Here is a 27372-nt window from a genome sequence, read left to right as displayed (position 1 = left end):
GCTGCCCAGGGGAAAAAAAAAAAAAAAAAAAAAGAAGCCTATGAGTTTAAGCAAAATGCAATATATAAGCTAAAATTTACGTATGCTATCAAACAACAAAATACAGGCAAATTTTAGGCTTTGTTTCAGAAAGGAATTTTTTTCTCAGACTTCCAATTTATAATACTTGGGATGAAAATACTAATAAGTTAGCCTAAGGCATGTAATTCAGTATTAATTCCAGGTATGCAGATACATATTCAGTTTTGTATGTATGAAAAAAATAACAGCTTTTTCTATCATTGCTGTCTTTCATGAATATCCATTCTTGAATCTTTTTTCTATAGAAAGCGAGGTGTTCCAAATTATAATATTATTGTCAATGTAAACTAGCTTTTATCGAGTTCATCCTTACTAACATCTGATCTTACATTCTTTTCCCTTCACAAAGCATAAAGATATATTGGAAAATAATTAAAAGTAAATAGTTTGTTTTTATGCTGTTATAATTACGGCATTTTTTCCTAAATATGAAAACCCAACAATCAAAATGCATTTTAATCAATCTTGGGTCAATTGATTTGATAAACTAAGGAATTTCTAGGTCCTTCATCCCTTAAAGCTCTTCCTTTGATCTGTCCTGTTTCCTTCTGGCTCTTATGGTTGCCCTGTCCCAAGACAGTGACAGTTTTGACAATGCATTACCAGACTAGACAGACAACATACAGATCAAACTGTAAATCAGCAGTAAACTGATGGCACAACTGCACTTTTGTAAAGTAGATGTTATGAGCACTAGGAAGTATCCACCATTGTTAGGATTCACCAGAAAGGTGCTACTGTCTGTGTACAGAGCAGTCTTTCAATTATTCATACTATAAGCCTCTACAGACAATACATTTTGGCAATCCACTGTTAGTATGACTTACATAACTGGCCTTAGAGCTCTTTGAAAAGAAAGAACCAAACAGCAAACATTTTCTAACCAGCAGGAAGCAGGGAAACATCTTTATACAACTAGATTGTTTTGATGGAAAAACAACTGTTTTCAGGATACAAGAACATGAGTGCCTCTGCATAGAGAAATTGTCCGGGTTATATTCTATGTGCTTACCACAGTACACTTTGTTGTTTTTCATGTAAGTGTTGAACTCATTAGCCAAAGTGACAAATGAGAAAGTCTCCCACAAGACCTGAGCAGGGCTGCTGTCAATGAGTTGTTCTCTGTACTCATCTGAGATTGCCCCAAGAATACTGCAACATGCATTCTCCTAAGAACGCTGGCATAGTTCAGTGTATGATGAATATATAGAGAATAAAGATATAAAATACTGAGAATTTTATGGAACAGCTTATTAGGTGAGGCACAGTTAGCCTCTGATCAATTCTAAGCAAATATTTTGATTTGAGTAATCTTTTTATTATTTTTTTTTTTCTGATCTGGTCAACAATAAAAGCAATTTTCCTGTCAAAAATTTAGACAAAGCATCCACAGCAGTTCTACTTGCAAGTCATCTTAGAGGAGTAAGCAACATCTCCATTAAAACAAAATATATGTAACTTCTTTGAAAACAGGTATCAGTTCAGAAAGCCTCCTGGAGATAGCAGCAGAGGAATGAAGTGAAATGAGGTCCATATGACTGAAATAGAAACCACATTAAATAAGCAATCCAGGTCATGTTTTTTCAGATGTTAGTGAAGAAGAGCAACCTGAGCTACTGCAATGCCACAACTGTACACAATGTGTACAATTTCCACATAGATACATCAGCAATACTTGGTTAGCTGTCTACCAACAGTTGAGTACTGGTCACTATAGTTCTCCATCTTCTGGCAGAACTTAAAGGCAAACTTGCTATCTTTCCCCGTATGTTAGGCACTGAAAGAACTGGTTTGTTTTCAATTAAAGCTGAACACTCTAAAAACCATCCAAATTATTTCAAAAAAAGAAAAAGTCTTTTCTACAACAGCAAGAAATGGTTTAAGGCATAATGACTGAATACATAAAGTGAAGTATTTTATTGCAAATAAAGCATGGCATCTTTTATACTTCTATCAAAGAGAAAACTGAAGCAGTTGTGAATTTCAACAGCAGGTCTTTTACTTATGAACCATCATCTCTGAAACAAACTCTTTAGCCTATATCAAGACTTACCATAGTAACAGACCAAACTGCAGAAAAAAAAATGCATTTGTGCATTTACTCCTTCCAAAGTTCCACTCTAATAATTTCATCAATGCAGTGTTCCTATGGATAAATCAGAAACAATAGCATGGTATGCAGCTCGCTCCAAAAATAAAGTACTCTATTTATTACCATGTAAACTACAACAGATACGAAGAACAAAATAACACTGCTTGACAGAGCAAATTCTGACCTACAAAACAGTATTTTTCAACATTGTCACCACCATTAGTCACGAATTTTTGCCAGGGATGAACAAGAGCTCATAAAATTCTGCATGGTAGTTAAGAACGTGGCTTGTCATTCAGGTCAGTGTTACAACTGCCTCACTGCACTCACATCTGCTGTTTGCTCTCCAGAAACATTCACCAAGTGTCAATGAGTATCAGTGGGTCCATTTTTTCTGTATGGAGTAATTCAATTCCATATCTTTGCTTTAAACACGCTTCCATGTCAGACATCATTTTGTCAGACTGCCCCGTTGCTGCCATCTGTCACAGAGCAACAAAATGCAGTGGAATACTGGTGGCAAGGCTCAACCTCTACTGTCATATCACCAACACCTACCTCCGATATTGTGGGACAACATAATAAAATAGGAGAGAATACTTTCAGAACAGCCTTCATGCTTTTTTCCCTCCTATTATACAACATCATTCAGCACACTCCTAACCTTGATTGGAGTTACGTACTGGGAACGATGTGCCAGTCATTTTTCATGTTGTAGTATTAATCCCTACAGTAAAGACTTTAAGAGGTAAAACCTCTGGACACAACTTCAAAACCACTGTGGTTCCCTATAAGGGACAGGAATCACTGGTATCAATATTTCTTTTAAGTAGGGAGAGACTGTCATTGTGGCATTTTCTAACTCCAACATTTCCTTTGATATTTGTTTCTTTTTTCCTCTTTTACAGGAACAGAGAACCACAGTTATTTAGGTTGAAGAGAACCTCCAGTGGATTCTAGTTGTCTGGCTCAATCCAAGATCAATTCTGAATCTTAGTCAAGTTGCTCAGAGTTTTGTCCCATTACGTCTTGAAAACCTTCAAGGATGGAGATTCACAGCCACCCCGGATCTGTTCCAGTGCTATTTCCAAACTTTTATTCTCTTAAAACGCGCACACAAAGCTGACACATGCATCAGATTAAACAGACCTGTGACCAAGATTTTGCCTACACCCACCCTTCAAGAGTGGGATTTTTAATATCTAGAAAAATAAATCAACAATTACTTTTCAGTCAGAACCAGGGTTTCATAATAATAGAGTTGTGATACACACAACTTTCCCGTACATAAACTTCATTTCTTAGAATTGCTGATGTTTTGAATTTGATTGCTAATGTTCCAGTATCTGAAATTGCGCGAATCAGTTAACTGACAAATTATGGACTAAAGAAATGAAGTTACTTCATTCATTCTAGTTTTACTGAAGTTTTTGCTTACTTCTCACTTTATTTAATATAGAGAAAGCACGCACAAATACTGGAAAAAACAATGAATGGATTTTAATTACTTGATTATGAGTTTCAAAAGGTCTCCTGATGGGGTTTAATGATACTTTACTGGTTACACTATCAAAACTGAACAAATCTATCATTTTGTAACTTCAGCAATGCAATTGTTTGCCCAAAATGAAAAAGGGTCAGCTCATTGGTCTGAATAAGCTTCTTTTACAATTAATGAAAATATACTGTGAAAGATGACTAAGAAATTACGGGAAATCAAAGATTTTAAAAACAAATAATAGGAGAAAATATTAATTCACTGGATGAATCCAGTGAATCCACTGTAAACTGGATGAAATCTCACACAATAGAGCCAGGATTTCACTCAAATATCCTTTTACAGATTGCTTTTTCTCATTTATGCTTAATAAATCCAACTACTTCAGAGCAGTAACCAATTCTCAATTTATATCAAAAGTTTGTGTTTTATTTTCGTTGTTGTTTTGTTGCTGTTGTTTTTTTTTTATTTTTTTAATCTTCACCAAGCAATCCTTGAATGGGTAAAGCTCTGATAATTTTCAAATTTCAACAGTTATTAGTAAATCTATAAAAATTAACCTGTAAGAAAATGGAAACTGGAAAGCAGTTTTTGTAGAGCTGTCATAAAGACTCTGGAAAGTCTCTCATAATCCCATTTTGCCCATTGCTTTTCTTTTTAGGAATGCCTTGAACACCTCCAAGCACAGGCACCCATCACACCTCTGGGCAACCTCCTGTAACAATGCCTCATCATCCTCACTGTAAAAAAAATTTTCCTTTTTTCTAACCTAAGCCTATCCTCTTTGAGCTTGAAGCAATTTCCCCTTGTCTTATCACAATGGACCCTGATGACGAGTCTGTCCCTTCTTTCGTGTAGCTCCCCTTTAGATACTGAAAGGCTGCTATCAGGTCATCTCACAGCCTTCTCTTCTCCAGACTGAACAGCCCCAGCTCTCTCAGCCTGTCCTCATGGTAGAGTTCTTCCATGGAATGGATCATTTTTGTGGATCTCCTCTGGACATGCTCCAGCAGGTTCATGTTTCTCCCGCACTGAGAACTCCACATCTGGACACAGCACTCCAGGTGAAGTCACATCAGTGCAGAGTAGGACAGGATCACCTCCCTCACCCTGCTGGCCACGCTTCTTTTGATGCAGCCCAGGATCCGGTTGGCCTTCTGGGCTGTGAGGGCACATTGCTGGCTCATGTACAGCTTGCCATCCACCAGTACCCCCAAATCTTTTTTGGCAGGGCTGCGCTCGATCCTTTCATCACCCAGCTTGAATTGGTAGTGGATGCTGCCTTGACCCAAGTGCAAGACCTTGCACTTGGATTTGCTGAACCTCAAGAGGGTTACAGTAGCAGAAGGGTTACAGCAAACAGCTTGCCAGATATTTAAGACTTTCACAGGGGTTCTGGTTTTCTCTAGTCTCGAATAGTTTCTGATTGTATTCAGAAATTCTGTGCTTTTCCAATCGTTTGGGAGTGAACAAAAATAAACTTAACTCATTCTCACAGAGGGGAAAAAAAAATAGAATTCAGAATTCAGATTTGGGAAAAAAAAAAAAAAAATAGCTTAGCTGAAAAATATTTGTATTTGAGGAAACACCTCTCCTACACAGTTATTTATGATTGCAGGTTGCAAATTCTCCCATCCAAATTACAGACTTTCTAGTCCAAATGGCACTTGCATGTGCAAATTTAGAGTTAAACAGGATCTAAGAGATTTGCTGGTTGTATGCTGGTGCCCTGCTCTGGTCTCAACATCCATCTGTTGCACATGCGTTCAGTCAAAATAGTGCCAGAGGCACTATGCCAGAACAGGGATAGCAGGAGCTCACCTCAGACCAGACACTGGCTTTGTTTATTTTTAATTGATTCCACCAGCTAATGTATTGTGTTTAACGAGAAAATAACAAACAACAAACCAACATATGAAGAAAGCCATCTTCAAAAAACATATCCTGTTTTCTTTTGACTTCCAAGCCCAAGAAAAATAAGTTAAATACTTTTTGTTTTGCCAAAGAATTCAGTATCACACAAGTAGCACTTCATGACTATTATTACAACTGTTAGAAATCTCCAGAAGAATGTTTACTTTAACAATGAAAATGAAAGCATTAAGTCCCTGTTTCTAGTGATTTCTGCTCGTTAGTTGAGCATCCTTTCAATAGTAACATAGACAGGATTATTGACAGCACTCTCCACTACATTCTATCTCAGTAAACAAGGGCAGCTTTTACTTGTGATGTACTCAGAATCATTAGCCAGATGAAGTAACTTTGAGGGGAACTTTTTCATTAGTTTCACCATCATCAATCATCAGTTTAGACAAGGCAAATTTTGTGCCCGGAATGAATATAATGCAGGGCAGAACAAATAGATGGCTTGCACACAACTCCACAATTGACATGGGTTTTGTATACATGTGTATGGATATACTTCTCACTTTTGTCAGTAGAACACTGAGAGAATCTAGAAATAAATGGCAAGCCCGTATAGTTTAAATGTGCATTCCTAAATAAAGCAGAAGTCCTGGTTTGTTTTTTGAAGTATCTTTCCTCTTTAAACTCAGCTTAAAAACAGTCATGACAATTTATTTCTAATTAACATTAACCTCAGCAAATCTGACTTCGTGTCAATCCCCAGGAGCACACAGGAGGCTCCCACTCCAACATGACACTCGAGCCATCACAGAATCCAGCTGCCAAACTGCAGCAAATATTCATCCCACAGCAGCTTCTGGCCCCTTGGTGAGCTCTGCAGGCAGTGAAGCTGACAGCTCTGAAGTTGCCCGTGAGTCTGTCATGTAGTTAGGCTGCTAGCTGAGCTGACTTATTCTACTCAGTGCCATTTTTCTTTGACTTACCTTTGATCCTGAGATATTTGCATATTGTTATGTGCTTGGGAAAAAGTTCCTATGTAAAACTCTTACGAGCCCTTTGTGTTCGTTCATTCTTAAAGAGGTGATATCCCACAAATGTAGAGCCATGGTGTACTCGTGATGTTGTACATCATTACTCATGATGTTGTCATGAAATAACCTCTCTCACCACTTTCATAACAGATCCTGCAGATAATACAAATTGATATGAGATATCCTGAGAAATTGCACAAGATCTAAAAATAGTCCTACAAATGATACCATACGTAACTATAGGCAGCTTTGAAGCTACACATTAATGTATTCACCTCTTAGTCTCCTAAGAAGGCTGATTCTACTTTCCTTTCTACCCTGATTACCTTCCCATTAGCTAAGGTCTATCACACAGCTGAATCCCAAGCAAGCAGAGTGCTGGCACGCTGGCAAAGTGTGAAAGGAGGGGAAGACAGCAAATAAAATAAAGGATGCAAGCTAACCTGAACAGCAGGACCAAGGATTGGGGAAAAAATAGCAGAGACCAAATGATGGTAAATCAAGTTCAGGGAGCATTACTGACAAGGTCAAGTCTTAAGAATTCATCTAGCACAAACCTTTCTGTTCCAGGTAGGGGCCAACTTCTGCTAGCTTTAAAAAAAAATGTATTTTTTATTTTCAGCTTTCCATTTCTTTTCAGGAAGCTACTTGCCCCAAAGAATCTTTTATTATAATACATTTTGTGACAATAAAGTGATGACTCACTTTTTCTTTCCTAAATATACACATTAACAATTTCCAGTTGTTATGAATCTCTATAGTAGTTTTCAGTGTGAGTTTTGTCTTCCATTATTTAGTGCCAGAATATGTAATGAACTAATTAATTCAATAATCAAATTTAATTCTCATTAAATCTGAAAATAGCTACCTCTAAAAGACAAAGATGTTCTGATTTGCAGCAGTTTTACCATGTAAAATATTATAGGAGTCAATTCCAGAATTAAGTTCATGAGTATGTTTAAAATGAGATCTTTACTATATTTTACCAAAACTAGCCCAAAGACAAAACTAACAAAAGCATCGAAGACTGAAAACTATTTCTCACTAGCTGAGGCTTGTCCAATAACTAGTCACAAGGCATTAAGTCTCTCCCTTCTAATGACTTCAAAGCAAATCATGGGGTGATTCACTGAATCTGGGCCCAAAGAGATGACAAACTGTCATCTCATTTTAACCTGTGTTAAAATAAAACCTGTTCTGTGTGCAAATATGCAGATTTCTATCGGAAGATAGAATAGAAACTGAAAATTGTACAAAGTTCTCTTTGTACAGGCTGCCAAAACTTCCACTAAACAACCACTACATCACTTGCAGAGACTGCAACTAGCTCTTCTGCCACATCAGTCCCAGCCAAAGAAGAGCAAGAGCGTGTCGTGCCTTCAGCCCTCACCAGCTTTGCCTATTGTAGTACCTTCCTTGGGATGCTGAAAGATTATACGTAATAAAAACATGTGCTCATACATATAGTGTGTAACATTATTTGGAGTAAAAATCAATCATCCAAAATGAAAAATCAAGGCCAAACTTTTTGAGAACCTTTTGTTTCATTACAACTACAGATTAATTTTATGGGAAGACCCACCTGCTGAAAGCTCTAGCTTCAATATATTTGTGTAAACAGTTACATACTGACTGACAAAACTCAAGATTGCTCTAAAAGCACGTTAAGAGGTACAACTGAAAAATGTCATGTGTTTCAGCTTCTATGCGTAGATTGAGGGAATTTCAAATAACAAATACGTGTGAAGTTCATCAATCTGTAAATCTGTTACTTCTACATTGCACTGAAGCTACAAAAATTTTTTTTCAAAAAATTCAAACATTCACTGTCTTTAAACTACACATAATTTTACCAGATTTTACTGATGTGTCCTTTATAAAAGAGAATAAAATTTTCTTGCTGTATCTTTTTTACAACTCTTAACATATCTTAAATATCAAAGGCAATTTTCAGAAGTGACATTTCATTTTGAAATCTGATTTTGTTTAGCTCAGAAAACACAATCACAGTCCTTAGCACTGGATCACTTAAAAATAATATTTCCAGACCAGATATGAACTTATAATTGCATTAGCTTAATTACCTAACACACACAGTACTTTGTGCTGTCTTCGTGTGCTCTTTTGTTTTTCTGACTTTATGACAGCTGCAAAGAAATGAACATAATTTGATCAAACAAAGCCAAGTTAGGATAATGTGATTCAGCAAAGTCTAAGTATATGATCCAACTTGAATCAGCAGAGTACGTGATACCAATTCAACATGTATATGTTTTGTATTAGGTATCCCAACACTAGATTTTCTGTATTGTTGAAATTAAGGTTTGAATATTGAGTTTATGATATAGGTGGTACCCAATCCAATTTTGGAAGCAAATTAATGTATGTTGTGTTAAACTGCTGAGCCTCTTTAAAAAAACCCTGGCTACAATGTAAATGTATTCAATTTGAGAAATAGTCTAACTAAGTTCAAGACTAAGTCCACACGATTTTAAGCAGAATTTGGCTTAATAAGTTAAGAATACACATCAGTATTTTCAGTAGCAATTGAGCTTCTTGAATATTGAATAAGCCTTATTAATTTTGCAGCCACTCAGAAAAAATCTTTAGTTTAATAATAATAAAATCTACTACTATGGCATTACTCAAAGATCTGACATTTCTCAACTTCTAAAATTAGAAGTAACTTTTAAAAGACAGTTATTGTCACTGTAATTTTTAAATGGTACCCAATTTTCTGTGCCCTTCATGGAGAACTAAGGAAGGAATATTACAGCTTCTAAAACCTTACGGTCTGGTTTGGCATAATACGCAAAATTCTCAAATTGTTGCATTAGCAACAAATTCACCAACAGTCATTGAAACACAAGTTCAAGTGAAAATCTGACTTTGCTTTACTACCTCTTTTGAGCCACAAGTCAAAACAAGGGCTGCAGTGAAGAGACTATGACACTATAGGGCAAGTTGTAAAATTTAACTCTGCTGAAAGAAACCTACAAAACACAGCAACAGATTTCACAGCAATAGGATACAACATAACTTCTCATCATGAAGCACCAGTGTCCTGTCATACTAGCTAATCATAAAACATACTTTAGACATTTTCAAGTATTCAACAGCTTTATCAGTTCTGTTGAAACAAACAACAACAACAAAAAAAAGTAGAATACAATCTCAAAAGTACATAAATCAATCAGATTTACTATGCAAACAAATTAAGTGCCTTTCAGTTTCTCTCTTCACACTGCAATACTCATCTTCAGTTGGCTGCAAAATGTTTTCTTTATTTTCCATATCTGTTTTTTCACACTGCCAAATGCTCACTTGCTCCTATCTTTACCTTCTTCTCCCTCTATCCTTTTCTCCTTCCTTCTCTCTTTCTCTCTTCCTCCCTCCCCCTGTTCCTCTCTCTCCCCCTCTCTTCCTCCTTTCCTTCTCTTCTTTCCTTTCTTTCTTCTCATTTAAGCCTTTGCTTCTTTGCTCTCCCTGTCTGCCTTCTGGTGATCCTACTCACTCTCTATCTGCCTGTCTGTAAGTTGCTTCCCTCTGAAAGTTATGACCCACCAATTCCAGTAACTTGCTTATTTTCCACAATGGAGGCTTCCCCACACCCAATTAAACTAGCTGTTTTCTGGTGAAATGTAGACAAAGCTGAGCTGGAACAGTTCTTTTGCTGTGTGTAGACAGGAAGATTAATTAAGTTCTTTAGATGCAATAATTATTTGTATTCCATTTTGTGATGTAAACAGATATGGTATACCGTAAGAGATTCTGAAAGCACATTCATCCAGGGAAGCTCTGCTTACTGCACCCCATTATAAAGAAACAAACATCCCACTGGCCCCACAGACACACACACCTTACCTTTTAGAGCATTCATGCTCTTGAACTGATGCCACAGACAGAAGCCAGTTATCCTATTCCAAACAGCATCTAAGATGAAGACATTTCCTCCCCTGCTCCTCTTCTAGCATCACTTACCAGTTCTTAAAATTCACATCTCATTTACAACTATCATGATCTGCAGTAAGAGAACACATGGCAACTCATTTCACAATCTATTTTGTGCTAGTTCTATCCAAAATTGTCTCAGAAGATATACGTATATGAAAAATGGATTAAAAAAATTTCATAATGTCTGTTTCATTTTCATATATCTTAGATTAAGCTAAAGTTTAGACCTTTGATGCTATGTTATACAGAAGAGTTAAAAGCCTAACGTAAATACTGCAAACATCACTACCTTCTGTAACACACAGCAACCCTTCCCTAAGGTTTACAATATTACAGGTAGTTTTTGATTTAATGAGTATTTCTCCACCACTTCCTTGCAGTAAATCCCAGAAGAAGAGAACAAAAACCTCATTTTCATGAACCATTCCAGCAGAAAGTTAACACACTAGTTTGTTTATGCTGAGCAGTGCAAAAGAATATCCCAGGATTACCTGGGAAGAGACAGACAGCAGAAGAGCAGAGAGAGAAGCTAGAAATACTCCCACAGATTTTATCTGGAAAGAGTACTCAGCTTTCCAGTCTTGCCACATTTTGTCTTTGGATCTGGACATGTATGTGTTTTCTTTCCTAGGTATTTCTACATTCAAAATCTAAACAGACTGAGATTTTCAAGTGCGCAGGACAATGAGATTTAACTCATGACATTCATTCAGCTGGCTCACTCCTCACATCCTGAAAAAATGCTAACTAAATAAAGAATGCAAGAATGGCAAAGGAACAAAGTTAAAGCAAATAATGTATTACCAATACATTAATATATTATACTATTCTCAGTCTTGCTTGAGTCAAGATCAATAAATATACTCTCATTAAATAGCCACAGAGCCTATGTTCCCAGCAAAAACAATTACTAGCATAGATCTGCACATCTCTTTAACTACATCAACCTAATTTTCACCTGCCATCAGATATTAAATGTCTTATCTCCATCCAATGTAGTTACAAACAATCCTAGCATATTTTTTGAATGTCAAGGGAGTCTTCAACGATGAAGTCAGTAACAGACAGATACCCTCTAGTTAAACATTTTGTTCAGGCATCACTATTCAGAACTCGAGACAGATTTTCTAAGTAAATAAGTAGGACTTCAAAAACTTTTAGAGAGAATATTTTTCTATCAGCACGAAGAGAAGAGCTAAAATACAGGTGTGCAAGTGTCTGGCAAACTAAGTGCTTGGCCTCACACTGACATTGTGTCCCCAGGAATAAAATTCATCCCAATTTCAATAGCAGAACTCAGACACATACTAAAAGGATTTATGTTAGATATGAATAATACCAAATCACCACCCTTTCAAACTGACAAACTCAGTCATCTGGCCAACTTAGATAAACTGTGAAAAACATTGGAAAAACCTATTTTACTGACATCCCCTGTAATGAAGATCTGCAAAGCAGTGGACAGATCTGTATCTCAGGCAGACTGAAATTAGTCAACCTCTACATTGAAGTTTGCAAGTAAAGAGACAACACAGTTGTCAAAAGAAAGCACAGGAAATGGCATCCTAGAATTTAAGTACCAACAAATTTAACCAACATTTACATCTTGTTTCTCAGACAAGCCACTAGAGGGTGAGACAATTGCAAAATTGATCAGATTTGAACAGGCCTATCTGGCAGAGGGCCCTAGTGCATGTTTTGCTATAAGCAAGCAGTGCAGTGCGAGGAAATGAACTCTTGATAGTTGGTGTGAGTTTACAGATTCTTCTTTTTACAGGCTAAGACACAGTTATCATTCACCATCATGCAAGTGAAGTATGGGTTTGATGACCACATAGCGATTTTTGTTGAAGTACCAGAGTAGGGAGTTCATTATAAGCATAGAAAGATCATTTCAGTGCATTGGTAACAAGTCTATCTCCTTCAGGTCACAGATTCAAGTGCTGAGCAGGTCACTAATGACTAAATGTTGTTAGCATCAAATGCGAACAATGTACTCGAGGGCTTCCTGTAAGGAAAATAATTTCATGTCTTCTCTCCCTACAGACATTGTTAAAAACCTCCATCACAAACAAATCTTATTAACATTTCTGTTAGCTCTGAATTCACCATACATGACAACAGAAGCCCAACTTCTAAAGGAAATTTCAGTCTCTTCGTTGACAACATTTTCATCTTTGTAAAATCAAATCCTGACCTAGAAGTGGTTCCAGTCTCAGGGGAGTCCTATATAAGAGAGTTGTATTGTGCCTTGCAGCTTCAACATTTATCATGGAAATGCTCTGACACAGCAACTAGGAAATTATCCTTTGTGCAGCTGAACTGTATGGCACCCAACTATGGTTGAACAGCATATCTAAAGAGCCTAAAATTTCTTCTACCAGTCCTAGAAGCTGTTCCATATTCACTGATATTTTTCATGCAACTCTGTATTGTCAACTGCAGTATAGATGCTCCAGTTCATAGAGAATGATAGAGCAGATTTTGCAGCCATCAGAATAATCTCTGCAAAGCCACAATGGTGGCCCATATGAGTTTTCAATCACGGCTCTGTTAATAAAGAAACTTTAACTGAATCAATGACACATGGAGCAACTTCTTACATGAAGTGTGGTCCCTAGATTAAAAACAACAACAACAACAACAACAACAAAAACATATTTAGAAGACTGAAGATATCATCAAAGCTGAAACACACAGGTGGTGAGACCAACAACTGTGATCTTAAAGCTCAGAAGACACTTCTATCAAGACATGAAGCTATACATTAAGCTTTGAATTCTCCGTGCTGAAACAACAGAACAAATTTCAACATCAGTCAGGCAATATAATGGGATCCAGTAAAAAAAAAAAAAAAAAAAAGTGAATAGAAAGAATTCCTACTCTCATTTATTGTGCTAATATTCTGGGATGTACTTTTGCTTAGTCATATGTTACGAAAAAATGATGCACTGGCATGCCTAAGTGCACTGAGCTAACATGACAAAAGAGACGCGGTAGCTCTCACTACTGTGGAGGAACAGCAGTGATTGATTACAATCTTTCAGAAACCACTTGTGTGTGTGTGCATGTGCTCATCTTATGCAAGAGAGGCATTTTCTGTGTGCATAGGTACGGCAGAGGAGGATGATACATTTCAAATCCCGAAGTGATATTATAGACGTGCTGGGAAATCTCACCTGGCATGACTCCGTACTTAGCAATTTTTTTCTTACAAATGAGGAAATTCAGACTACAGGAGATATGTGTGCATGGATTGGTGATATAGCACAGTCACAGGACAGTGATTTAATGTCTAGGTTAGCAAATTCAGAAATCGTTGTGTTTATCTTGTGTCTCATGACAGCAAGACTGTTTATTTTTGTTTGGAAAAGCCTCCATTAAGCAGACACATGTTTCAATACATACTGTAAATTGAGAAGTGACCTTACCAGCAAGGTATAAAATCTCCTGAGATCCATAAATCACTTTTTTTCCTAAAACTATTTTTTTTTTTTCTGAGTAGGGACCTCCCTCTGTGCAGTTAGAAACTGCACTTTTAATTTTGTTGCTCCATGCAACTATAATGTCTTTCCCATCTCCCTAAGCCAACTTCTTTCCATAAATCCTTCCTTAAAAGCATTCCTTATCTTCAGTTTTAATCGCTGCTCATTGCAAAATGTTTTGCGGTGCTCTGGACGAAGGATACACTACAGGTGTAGATAATACTGTTTGGTGGTAGGCAGTCAGAAAATCTGTCACAAGATCCCTTTCAACATTAAAATGCAAGGTTCCCTCCCTGGCTAATGAGTTTCACCAGAGCCATCATAACCCCATACACCCCCTATAAATGTTTTTGTAGAACTTGGAAGGGTATTATTACAGACTTAAAAAAAAAATTCTGCCTGAAGTTACAGTCAGGAATCCTGCTATAATAGCTCTGCCCAGCACTTCCAACTGATCATGCTGTCAGCAGTGGAGCTTTGCAGGGATAAATGGATAGCAATTAAAACACAAGCACTGGAAGTACAGGTCTATACACAAACTTAGCTGCTAGGAATTTCAAGACTACAGGCTTTCAAACACATTACACACCTAATTGTATTAGAAAACAGAGGAAATTGGAAGGAAAATATGTACAAAGGTTGCTCCAAAAGTAATGCCTCCTAATTTATTATGTTGACCTACACAATTAGGGGCAGATGTTGGTGGTATGGCAGTACAGCATGAACCCTCCGGACCATATTCTGTTACATTTTGTTGCTGTGTGACAGATGGTGGCAGAGGGGCACACTGTAGCCCAGGATATGGTTGGCTTTCTGGGCTGTAAGAGCACATTACGCTGGCTCATGCCCTGCTTCCCATTCACCAGTACCCCCCAAATCTTTTTCAGCAGAGCTGCACTCAATGCTTTCATCCCCCAGCTTGCATAGATAATGGAGGTTGACTCGACCCAGGTGCAAAACCTTGCATTTGGATCTGCTGAACCTCATGAGGTTCACCTGGGCCCACTACTCAGCCTGTCCAGGTCCCTCTGGATGGCATCCCGACCCTCTGGTGTGTCAACCTCACCCCACAGCTTGGTGTCATCAGCAAACTTGCTGAGGGTGCACTTGACCCCACTGTCAATGTCACAGATGAAGAGTGTTGATCCCAGCACCAAAGTCCAGGTAGAGGATATCAGTAGCTCTTCCCTCGTCCACTGATGTAGTTACATCATCACAAAAGGCTACTAGGTTGGTAAAGCAGGATTTGCCCTTGGTGAAGCCATACTGGCTCTCCCATATCACCCCTCTGTCTTCCATGTGCCTTAGCATAGCTTCCTAGAGGAGCTGTTCCATGATATTCCCCAGCACAGAGGTGAGACTGACAGGTGGATAGTTCCTGCAGTCATCCTTTTTACTCCTTTTAAAAATGGATGTGATGATACCTTTTTTTCCAGTCACCAGGGACTTCAACTGATTGCCACAACTTTTCAAACATCACTGAGAGTGGCTTGGTGACTACAGCAGCTAATTCCCTCAGAACTCTGAGATGCATCTCATTGGTACCCATTAACTTGTGGATGATCAGGTTTCCTCAGGTGGTCAGAAACATGATCTTCACTTACAGTGGGAGAGACATTTCTTCCCCAAACCCCTCCACCTACCAAACTAAGTGCTTGAGGGCAGTTTGACAAGCAGTTATCAGGGAAGATCAAGGCAAAAAAGCTGATAAGTGCCTTAGTCTTATCCTTGTCTGTTGTTACCAGCCTATCACTCACTATGGGGTATGCCCTCCTGGACTTTTATTTTCTGGTTGAGGTACCCATAGAAGCCTTTCTAATTCTTTTTTGACATCCCTAGCTGAGTTCAGTTCATGCTGGGCCTTGGTTTTCCTGAACCCATCCCTACACAGCCTAGCAGCTTCCTTATACTCTTTCCCATGATACCAGTCCTTGTTTCCACTGCCAGTGCATTTTCTTTTTGCTCTTCATTCAAATCAGCAGACTACAACAAGAGAAGCATGTACAGAGCTAAATATCAGCTCCAATATGTTGGAAATGATTCTGGCAATGTTGGAATATCACAAAGTTTGCTCCAGGTGGGTCCCATGAATACTCACAGAGAAACAGAAAGAACACCATATGCAAGTCTGTCAGGACATACTGAAGGATTACAAGGCTGAAGGTGACAATTTCCTGGATCACATCATTACCACTGATGAGACATGGTATCAACACTATGAGCTGGAGTCAGAATGGCAGTCCATGGAATAGCGACATGTAAATTCCCCATTGAAGAAAAAGATGCAGCTGCCAGCAGGGTACCCTATCTTTTGGGATAGGAAAGGGGGGTGATCTTTCTGGATTTTCCGTAAACCAGGCAAACCATCAACTCTGACCTCTACACCATGATGCTGACTAAGCAGAAAGCTCAAACTTCCAGAGTCAGGCCAGAGAAGAAGACAACTTTTCTCTTGCAACATGATAACACCAGACTCCATACCAGTTTAAAGACAGTGGAGAACATTGCAAATCTTGGCTAAATTGTCCTACCGCACTCACCATATACTCCAGATTTGGTGATGGAGTCAGACCTCCTGACTTCCATCTGTTCAGGCTGATGAAAGATGGACAGCGTGGGCAATATCTTCCCAGCAATAACGCCATCATAGCAGCTGTGAAACAGCGGGTCACCTCCACAGGTGCAGATTTTCACAAGAACAGCATGCAGGCTCTTGTTTGTTGATGGCAAAAATGCATAGCTAATGATGATGACAGTTGAAAAATAGTTTCTGGTAATTGAGACTTTATCAAACACTGTTATTGTGCTTTATGCATCTGTTGTAGTCTCCATGGAAATAAATAGAAGGCATTACTTTTGGAGCTACCTACATATTAAGAGTGGACTACAGTGAAGTTCAAGATATATTTATCTTTTGAACATGTAGAGCTTACTATATTATGCTATATTTATTTATTAAGCAATCTTTTTCCTAATAAATGTCTTCAGGATTAATTATTACAAAAGTTATTCTAAAGATCAAACCTAATCTTAAAATACTAGGAATGCCACTTCCTACCAACACTCGCTTTTAATAAAAATGACAGGAGCCTCACCCTGGGGTCTGCCCATATTTGCTGCAGGGATGTCATCTCCAGTTCTGGACTCTGCTCAAAGAAAAGCAAAACCAAGCCTAATTCGCTTTATTTGACTGACATTAAAAGCAGCTAGCCCTGTATGGCTGGCATCAGAGAATATGTCTATGCGTAAGCAGCCTTTTCAGTCTTCCACAGACTATCTATGGTTTTGGTCAAAGGCAAAAAGTAAAATACAGCTCTCAATATGCACTCTGCTATACATTTTCCCAGCTAGGTGGGGAGATGATATAGAGAAAAAGTAGTAGAAGTGTCTTAAATTCCAATCTTATCTCTAGCTAGGTCAGAGCAAATGAACATTGTCCTTTATGTGGGGCCACCCTGCTTCCATTTTAATGTAGCTTTTGTGTATGCTGTTAGCTCCCCCAGCCTCTCTATTTCCCTGCCTCTTAAAAGGCAGCACAGAGCAATTTTTGCTTGCATAACAGAATTTTGTGGGGATCACTTAGAAACCAGGAAGCATGGAGAGGATGAGAAGTGCTACCAGATCTGAATGTTAATTGGTATGTAAAAATGTGCAAAAGCAGACATTCTAAAAACACCTGTCTGCAGCATCCGGCAGCTATTTAGTATTCTACTCAGTAAAAATGCAGCAAGAGGCCAAATCCTATCCCAAACCAAATCTAATACATTTAGATTTAAAACAATCAAGATTTTTCATATTCTCAGAGACACTCTACATGTTTTAATTCCCAGGATAATAATTCTTTTCCTTACTGTTGCTCATGTAGATTTTCCTTCCCTATTCAAGGCTCCTAAAAAGTAATAGGTATCCAAAATTCAGATATTTAGGCTAACACATGTAGCTGCTCATATTTCCATTGTAAGGAAGAGCTTTAATACTGTTCTACAAATCCAGCCTAACACCAGATAGTTCTTCATACTAAGATTAGCTCATTTATGTCCTCAGATGACACATATCACAAAGTCAGCTCCGTACCAAACTAAGCTAGACAAGCTTTCTAAAAGCTTTCTTTACTGTGGTTGGAGAGATACATGATAATACAGGGCAATTTAATTCCATCCTTAAAATAGAGATCTAAAACATTAAACAATTAACATTACTTGAAGACTTCAGCAAGAGTTGAAAAGCACAATTCCTTCTGGAAAAGATCACTTTAAGCCAATTCACAAAATGAAGCTAAAGGGACAGCACCACACTCCACACCAATTCAATACAAGAATCAAGCCATATTGGGGTTGGACTCGATGATCTCTGGAGGTCCCTTCCAACCCCTACAATTCTGTAAACATGCTCACATTTCAGCTTGAAAATATGTGGTAGAATAATTTCAGTGTTTGCACACAGATTTTTTTAAACTCATACTCCAAAAATACTTCTTCAACGATTCTCATAAAACTGTTGGTCAAGCTACACATTGTTCCGAAACATCCATAGCCAAAATCTGAAATTCCATTTACCTAAGCAATTGAGGGAAAAGTAAAGTGTTCAGCTACGCCTTACAAGCCTGTAAAGAAACAAAAATTAAAGGAACAGAAAAATCGTGAAAACTGAAATGAACACTTCAAATAAATTAACATTTCTTGTATTTTCTTTCAAGTTCATCTTTAAACTAACATAAATGCTAATGGTGTTTAGTATATTCAAAAATTTTTTCATTTTCATTTTCAACTTAGGTATATGGTTTGTGGTTTATTATACAACTTTGTGTCTAGTCCTGTTCTCAAAAATAAGGATAAGTGCTGCTTTATACTTTGCCAGATTGACAAGGATCCTTTTACTGTCTGCATGATGATAGAATAAACAACAACTACATACTAATCCACTTATACATACACACACACACACACACATATATACACACATAAAGAAAATCAAACCTGTTGAGAAATAAACTAATGGAAACACACAGTGTATCTCACTCTCGTGGTGTAGTGCGTATAGTCGTGACGGCTTAACAGTTGGGCTGGATGATTTTAGAGATCTTTTCCAACTTTAATGATTCTATGATACAAAACCATTCTTTTTAGGAGGGGGTACAAACCAAACTGCCAGGCATCAGTATGCTTCAATTTTGCAGCTAGGGTCTATTTTGTTACTTTCTTGGAGTATGGAAATCTTTTTTTTTCCTTTAAGCTTTTTAAAAACTCTTATTATAAGCTTCGTAAGTGGTATAAATTTGTAATCACATATTAAAAATCATTGGTTTTACAGCCTTCTGTATAAGGAATCAGGAAAGCGTAAGAATCTCCTTTGCCACTTTTCTGAGAGCATTAACCATTACACTACTTCTTCTGCAGACCCAATACATCTCTTTTTACTGTCTTCTGTGTAGCCAGTGATTTGCAGGGTCACACCATTTTTCAGCAGTTACTACCACTCGTTGTGCATTTTTGCCAGCAATGAATAAGAGCCTGCATGTCACACTTGTACAAACCTATACCAGCAGAGGTGACTCACTGTCGCCGTTGCTAAAACGCACCACACACTGCCTCACTGTGCTCACATCCACTGTTTGGTCTTCATAAACGTTCAGTAAGCAACAATGAATGTGAATGGGTGTCATTTTTCCACATGGAGGAATTCAATTCCACATCTTTCCTTTATATGTTGCTTCCATGACAGATGCCATTCTGTCAGAGCGTCCCTCTGCTGCCATCTGCCACACAGCAACAAAAAGTAATAGAATACTGGTGAGAAGGTTCAATCTCTGCCGCCACACCACCAACATCCACCTCTGACATCGTAGACCAACATAACAAAATAGGAAGCATTACTTTTGGAGAAGCCCTTATGTACTTATTCCCATTTCTTAGAGTAAAATTATTAAGGAATGAACTCGCACATGTAGAAGAAAAGAAGCATAATACAGTTAAAAAAAAAAATAAAAATTCAGAATTCTAGCCTGGCAAGTAAGGACCATAAATGAGGCTTACACAGTGTGCCTCCCATTCAGATGAAGTTCAAAGTAGCAGAAGGCCAATAAGGGAAGTCTCAGCAAATAAAATGAGTGAGATGCTGTTCTGGCAGCCCTGAACTTCAGAAGAGAGACTGAATAATGGGAAAAGGAAGTCCAGAGAGACTCATTAAGACAAGTACCAAAGAGAAGAGACATCTGCAGCACAGATAACCCTAAGGACTTCAGGATCCTGCCTAGGGAACTACTATCGTAACCCCAGGGCACAGTTCCTCTACAGGAGCACAGAGATGTCTGAGCTTTAACATAATGGGGTAGTTTTAATTGATATTCAGTTTGAGTTAACGCTGCTAGGAAAACAAGAGCCAGACCCTTTTCTGAACATCAGATGGAGATATACGTAGAAAATGTAGTCACCAATGAATACTTCATTTTTTTCCTTCAATTAGACATTTATCTAAGATTTTTAATGCATTCTCTTTAGTTCCTTAGAGAATAAAATGGAAATGCACCTTAGTTACAAAAGCAACGTGTGACGTAATGTATACACTCAAAATGAAATACAAATGCACCTTATTAGTATCTGTGATTGTCATGTGGTAATTATGAGGACTTAACTTCTTTCTAACCTACTGTATTGTTCTGAAACTTTCTTGTGCTGCATACAGTCTGCTTTTGAGGAAGCAAGGCAGAGGTAATTTGCTTGCTTGTCATTCACAGACAATATTCACAGAACCTCCCTGCTGTTTTAAAGGCTGATAGCGGTATCTGAGGTAACCTAGCTACAGCTTAAAGATAAAACTTCCCTGTATTGCACTACAGCGCATAACATCCCTGTGACTGCAGTACAGATACATCCCAGCCATGTCTCCGTCTGGATCTCCCAGTCTAGCTATGAGAATGTCAACATTTTCATTCATCTCTGTGAGCGTATTCTCTTCAATAGGTACACAGTGGCTGCATTGCAAAGGTGAGCTCAAGGATAAATTGTACACTCTGGCATTCATATACTGAAGATTTCTTTTTACACAGATGGGAATGTGTGATATTGACTGAAATAAGAAAAGCCTACTTGAGTTTAGAATCACAGAAGCAGATATTTTCCTCTAAAAAAAACAATTCCTCTCCCCTCTCTGGAGTGTGAGTGTGCATATGTCCACCCACCTTTCCTCTTTCTCTAGCATTTTCTTTCATTTGGCAATTTAAATTCATAAAGGTTTAAAAAAAAAAAAAAAAAACTAGTTACCATTCTTATCCTCTCCATTCATTTTTTAGTGACCTACATCCTATATAAACTTCTCGTATTTATTGTTACACATGAATGAGCAGTGGTGCTTCACTAAATTCTTCTCAATATTCAATTGCATTTCTCTTCCTAGCCATTCAGACTTACTTTCACTGAACACCTTCTGAGAGCCACTCAGCTACAGGCTTTCCATGAGCTAGAAGGACTTAATTCATTACTAAATGTTGTTATGATTGTGAGAAGTGATGCTATCTGGTAAGAATTATAATTAGGCAGCTTGAATAGGTTTCACTTTCAGTATGTTGTAGCACTGAGGAAAACACACTTGTCTAAACACAACAAATATTGTTAGGGACAATATTTAAGACAAGCAAATAAATGTGCAACCTGAATTTACCTCATGACATGCATTTTACACAAGATAATATTTAAAAGGATGTAATACCAATTCACTCCTGTATTAACACCCAGATAACACTGATTCATTTTGTAGCCAGTAATACATGCCATAAAGGGCTTAGATGTTTTTGAATATGGAAACTAAAGAACTTATCACACTGCCACTGAAGTATCAGTTTTTTGAAATGTTGCTGTTCTGAAATGTTTATATTCATAAAGAAGGTATTTTATACACATACATGTTAGAAACAGAAACATAAAACATACAAAGAGGCAAATGCTCTGCTTTGGCTCTGTTTTGGTAACTAAGGATACAGATAATCATCTCCTTGTTAATTCTACTCATTGCTGTGTGGATAATGTTTTCTAACAAAGAATTGGGAATTTTTATACCTGAGACTTCATTTGATTACTGAATTTCCAAACTTGCAAGACATTTGCAAATAAAACAAGTGAACACTGATAAAAAGAAAAATAAAACAGTGATTTTATTTCTGTGCAGACTGCACACTGTTTTCAGCAAAAAATTTGTCCTTCAGAGAATTGCTGTGAGTGGCATGCATTAATGATTTAGTGAATCTGTTCTTTAACACTGGACCTTTAATGTCAATGAAAGGTCAACAGTTAGAATTGTATTCAGCCATCTCTGAGCTGTGTGGGAAGTATGGACAAACCCAACTTTCCTTCATAAGAAATAAAGGAATTATTCATCAACAAAAGCTCAGTAGACCCAAAATGTTGAACTCTCCAGATTTAGCTCAGCTCTTCCATTCTGATTTTGTTCTATCCTTAGCAATTTCCTATCTTTTTACTCCTTCATTCAGAATGGAAAAAAATATATACATATATAAAAAAGTAGATGTTTATCTGCATGGTAACCAAAAGGTTCATTTCATTTTCATTAGAATGTCAGGATTTACTAAAGTTGTTGACATGTGTATGTGTGTAAAACAGAGAATATCACTGAATACATTGTTGATATTTGCTAAGTAGGGCATGTAGTGAAATGAGAACAGACACTGCTCTCATTTTCATTCTGGGCTATATCAGAAGTTAGAATGGTTAAGCAGTGGTTAAATTAGGGCACAACTTGACCCCAGGAATGTTAGAAAACAGAAAATCTAATCAACATTTCCTTACATACAGCCTCAAAACCACAGTCCTGTCACAAGGCTGCTCAGTGTCAATCCTTATGTGTTCACTTAAATACAACATAGAAACTGATTTGTGATGTACTTAGAATGTGATGTACTTAGAATAGAGGTTTTTCCAGAATATTTTTTTCCAGACTCAAACCTTTTTTGCTTTTTTTACTGCATGACATAGACTAACACGTAAGACAAGAAGCATCAAGTGGGTGGACCCCTAGCTCTCCCAGAGCAAATTTGATACTCGTGCTTTTAATAAGATGCATTAGAAGAAGAGTCAAGGTTTTTCCTGGAATTTACAAAAGGATCCATGTTTCATTCGCAGCGCTAAAAGTTCGCACTTTTTTCAATTCATCAAAACAGAGCACTGAAAATGGCAGCCTGACGTAGCAGAGCACAAGATGAGAGCAGAGATACCTGGCAGTTTGCACAACTCCAGGTCATAATACAACTTCATTTAGCTACCTCTGTCTGTAGTCTAAGAAATCTTACATAAAAATATCTTTTCTCATCCTAAATCTCGTAAGATCATATGAGATACAAGATCATATCCCATATAGACACAATACATGATGGTCACTCTATTTTCTTGTGAACTGAGGCACTTCAAGAGTCTTACAAAAGCACAGAAAAACTCATAATCTGACCTGAGTTCCATATTTTGTCTGTCAAAAATAGGTTACGCATCCTTTTCTTTTCCCTGGCAAAACATACTGAGATCACTGTTGCACGACAAAGAAATTTGTTACTAAAACTGCAGGTTCCATTCTTTTCAGAAAAGTACTATTTCATCTCATTCACTTGTGAACTCTGCTCACCACAAATTGCTCATAACTGAGCAACACAATGTACTTCAAAAAACTCTGCATCCTGGTTTAGCACATTTTATAGGGTGTGCTTTGGTTTTGACTGAAATTGATCTAACACTGTAAGTGGATTATTTTGGCAGTGGCATGCCTCAGTAGACAGTTCAAAAGGCAACATGCCCATTCACCTTACAAGGACTTCTCCAATACTGTAGCTAATATTTCATACCTCACATTTTTTTTTAAATGATAATGCTTGGTATGCAGTACAAATCTGCTGTTTTCTACTACTGCTTCTAAATCTGTTTATTACTTGTGCTTATTCTTCACTTTGGACATGAATTCTACTACACATTTCTTACTATTAACACAAGTCAGCATATAAAACATATTCTAAATTAATGAATTTGAGAGCTTAAAATTAGGAACTTTTCCACATCTGTTAAGAAATACAAATTAAGAGAATTATGCCTCTCCACAAGGTTCTCCAAAGAGAGGATGCATCTGAACCTTCTTTGCATGGTTTTATGAACAGCTCAGAGCAGCTAATACTGAAAAAAACATCTGCGTCAAGTTACATATGCTGATGTAGAAAAGGTGTATCTTACTTCTGTAAGAGCTACTGGTCAACGATTATTTGCTGTTAATCAAAAAAAAAAAAAAAAAAGAAATCTTAAAGTAGCCAGCTGGCTGCAGCCAGCTCACAAACATAATAAAAAACAACCAATTTAATAAATTATTCACTGTAAATTATTCTCCTGTAATAATGTTGGTTCTGTTTAATTTTGATCTTTAGCTATATTCCATACCAGTTCAGTGAAGTGACCAATAATTACAACTTATAGTGATAACTCATTTGGAATTACACTAGTCTAATTTACTAATACCATCAGCATCGTATTTGGGGGGAGAAAAAAAAGTCAAAGAGCACACAATCTCTCCAATTTTAATAGATTTTCCATTGTCACAAATCTACACAGAGTCCCTGAGTACTGAATTTTATATTCAGCTCTCTGAGCTAACTGAAATGTATGTAAAACCATGAGCAGGCAGAAGCTCCCTATTGTCTGTGCCTCCAAGAAGGCACACTGTTTATTCCCCAAGTACATGAAACAGTTGCTGTCATGAAATGTGGAGCAGCTCCAATGGTTGCAATACTTGTTTGAATAACTGATGTACAGGGTTTAATTCTTCCAATCTGAGAGATGTATACTGTACACATACACATATACTAACAAGCCTTCCACGCACCGCTGTATGTTTATAACTAGCACACACAGGTCTCTGTTACCTGATCTTGTTGCGTGATTTTGCAGTATTTATCCTGAACTATTCTTAAAATTCAGGATCATTACTAGCATGTGAATTGTGGCTGTGATCCAGCAGTTTAGACAAACCAATACCTGTAGGCATAAAATACATTATTTTTTAATTTTTAAATGCTACATAATTAGTCTAAAACATCTATTTTTAAGTTACCACTACACAGACATCAAAACCAAGCATTACTTTTTCAGCATCTGCCTTAAAACCAGACTTATACACGACCCCTGCATTGTCATCTCTTTATCAAACTCCCAGCAAGATTATCCTTAGCAGAATTCAAACTCTTTAAAATTAGTGAGAGATGTGGTTATCTAGATACCTAGATCTGGAATTAACTAGATATCTAGCTGTCTAGTATATCTAGTTAGTAACTAGAGATCTAGATATCTCAGTTAGAGATTTCAGAACTGTTTGAAGTATTCTCACTGTGACATAAATAACATACTTTAAGTAACTAAATTTTCAAAAATACTAATTTTTGAGGGAACAAAAAATTAACTTATCTAATATCTATACACTGAAGTAACTGGTCTAGTTTGGGATCTAAGATATTGGGAAGTTATCTTTCCAGCTGTGTGACTTGCAGGGACTTCTAGCAAGAGTTTCTGTCTGTCAGCACTTATCAGCTTTCCAAACAAGGGCTGCAGTGACTTGAAGTGGAAGAAAAACAGGCAGCAAAGTTTCCTGCAAAATCTACATACTGTGTGGGTTTCTGAGACGCAAGACGTTTATGGTGTTTTGAAGAAACTACACATCCATGTATAGACACACCTAATTTTAGAACACTGCTAGAGTGGAAAGGTGAATGCAAGCCCCCAGACTCACAGCTATTCCCAAACACACAATGGCTACAGACTTTGGAAGACAACAACATATGTGTTTAGTATCAAATAGTGCGGAGTGCTGTAAGGATTTGGAGTAGGTCCTGAGCTCAAAACAAAGACATCAGAAAAAGGGTTGGCAGACACAAGGCAGAGGCAGGGAATGTATCAGGATGCTGTTGTGGGAGGCTGTTCCGTTGTAGAGCCCTGTTACCCCAAACTACCAGCAGAGCTTCTCAGCACCCTGCCAGTGCAATACTTCATGGAAGACAGCACACACAGCTTTTGCAGGATATGTAGTATTTTCTCATTTTCTCTTGCGATTTTTTTTTCTCCTTGTTTGCTGGGATCCCAGGAGATGATATGACCAAGAGTATATATTTTAAAGAGCAAGGTTTGGCAGCCAGAGGAGAGCAGTAGAATCTGAGGTTTAGTATTACTATTGCTGCAATGTGTTAGCCCATATGTCAGTCCTTTCCTTAGCAGGACATCACACTGGATTCATAGCTTCAACTACATGGAATAAAATGTAATATATACACATTACGACGGCTGGACTTTATGTGGATAAGCCTCATCAGACATAAACTGCATGCAAATTAATCTGTACGGCAGCCTCAACATAATCAAAATACAGATGAAATCTAGTTATCGACTAACAAATGACTCATTATGTGGTATAATCATGTGAATTATCTGAACTTCCAAAAGATCGGCTAGACACTCCAAGTCTTTTGTCCTATAGCAACTTCCCTTTACACGTGCTTAAGCACTGCTTTTGAATGAAGCTGGAGAATGAAGAGTAATTCAAGGCAAACGCCTCCAACTTGAAGACTGCGTCCTGTTCCTCACATCAGGGAGCTATGGCATTACCGAGACCTGGTGCAACACTTGCTTTACATTTAATTTGGAGAGGTAAAAAATTCTGAACGCTGCACAGATTCTTAATCCTTATGCGCACCCACAGGCAAAATTCTGTGTGGGCAGATAAAGGCAAATTGTCTTACGTAATTCCTTGCCTACGTGACGTTCCAGAAGCAGTCTTTATAAGGACAAGTAATTTTTTTGCTCCTGTGTTCTTCCCCTGGATCCTAAATTCACTTCTGCCTAATCTTTCCAGCTTGCATTAACTCATTACTCATTGGTTTTGAGCTACAAATTTCTATCAACTCAGGACAACGTTTGGTTCACAAAGCATATTTTACCTGCGCTTTTGGCAAGATACAATTCTAAGCCGGTGGCTGACAGAGTGGATCAGCATATTAACAAATGAACTCTGCCTTCACTATGGCATGATGTTTAGCCTCTCTCTACCAGCCAGCCTGGGGACCCTGCTGTGCAGCTGAAGGTGCTGCTCCTCTGAGATTACTCTGAGGGGAAGGGAGAAGCTCTCCCGATTAAAACCACAGAGCATTTTTTTAAATTTGGACAGAGGACTTATGATCATAGAATCACAGAATGGCCTGGGTAGAAAATCGATCATCAGTCCTGTGAAAACACAGAGACTGAGTTGCTCTCAGTTATCAAATGGTAGTCTTCTTCAAATTAGCAACATTCCAGCACTAATTAACTTTACATCTCTAAGCACTATGAGGAGTGTTTTAAA

At 37.7% G+C, this 27372-nt stretch overlaps 1 protein-coding gene across 17 annotated transcripts in view; it reads right to left on the bottom strand.

The window, feature by feature from the left end:
* Positions 1-27372, bottom strand: part of MYT1L (myelin transcription factor 1 like) — a 296204-nt gene that overhangs the window by 227821 nt on the left and 41011 nt on the right. The window contains exon 1 of one of the 17 annotated variants that reach the window (XM_052697120.1): positions 2135-2223. The exons of the other annotated variants lie outside the window; for them this stretch is intronic. The gene's annotated coding sequence lies outside the window, so the exon portion shown is untranslated. Of the gene's footprint in view, positions 1-2134; positions 2224-27372 lie in introns of those variants that run through there. 17 annotated transcript variants of the gene reach the window in all.

This window comes from Tympanuchus pallidicinctus, unplaced genomic scaffold, assembly GCF_026119805.1.
Source record: "Tympanuchus pallidicinctus isolate F22 unplaced genomic scaffold, pur_lepc_1.0 scaffold1, whole genome shotgun sequence".
Taxonomy (NCBI): Eukaryota; Metazoa; Chordata; class Aves; order Galliformes; family Phasianidae; genus Tympanuchus; species Tympanuchus pallidicinctus.
The sequence above is the reverse complement of the archived record's forward strand: the minus strand, read 5'-3'. Positions and strand labels throughout refer to the sequence as shown.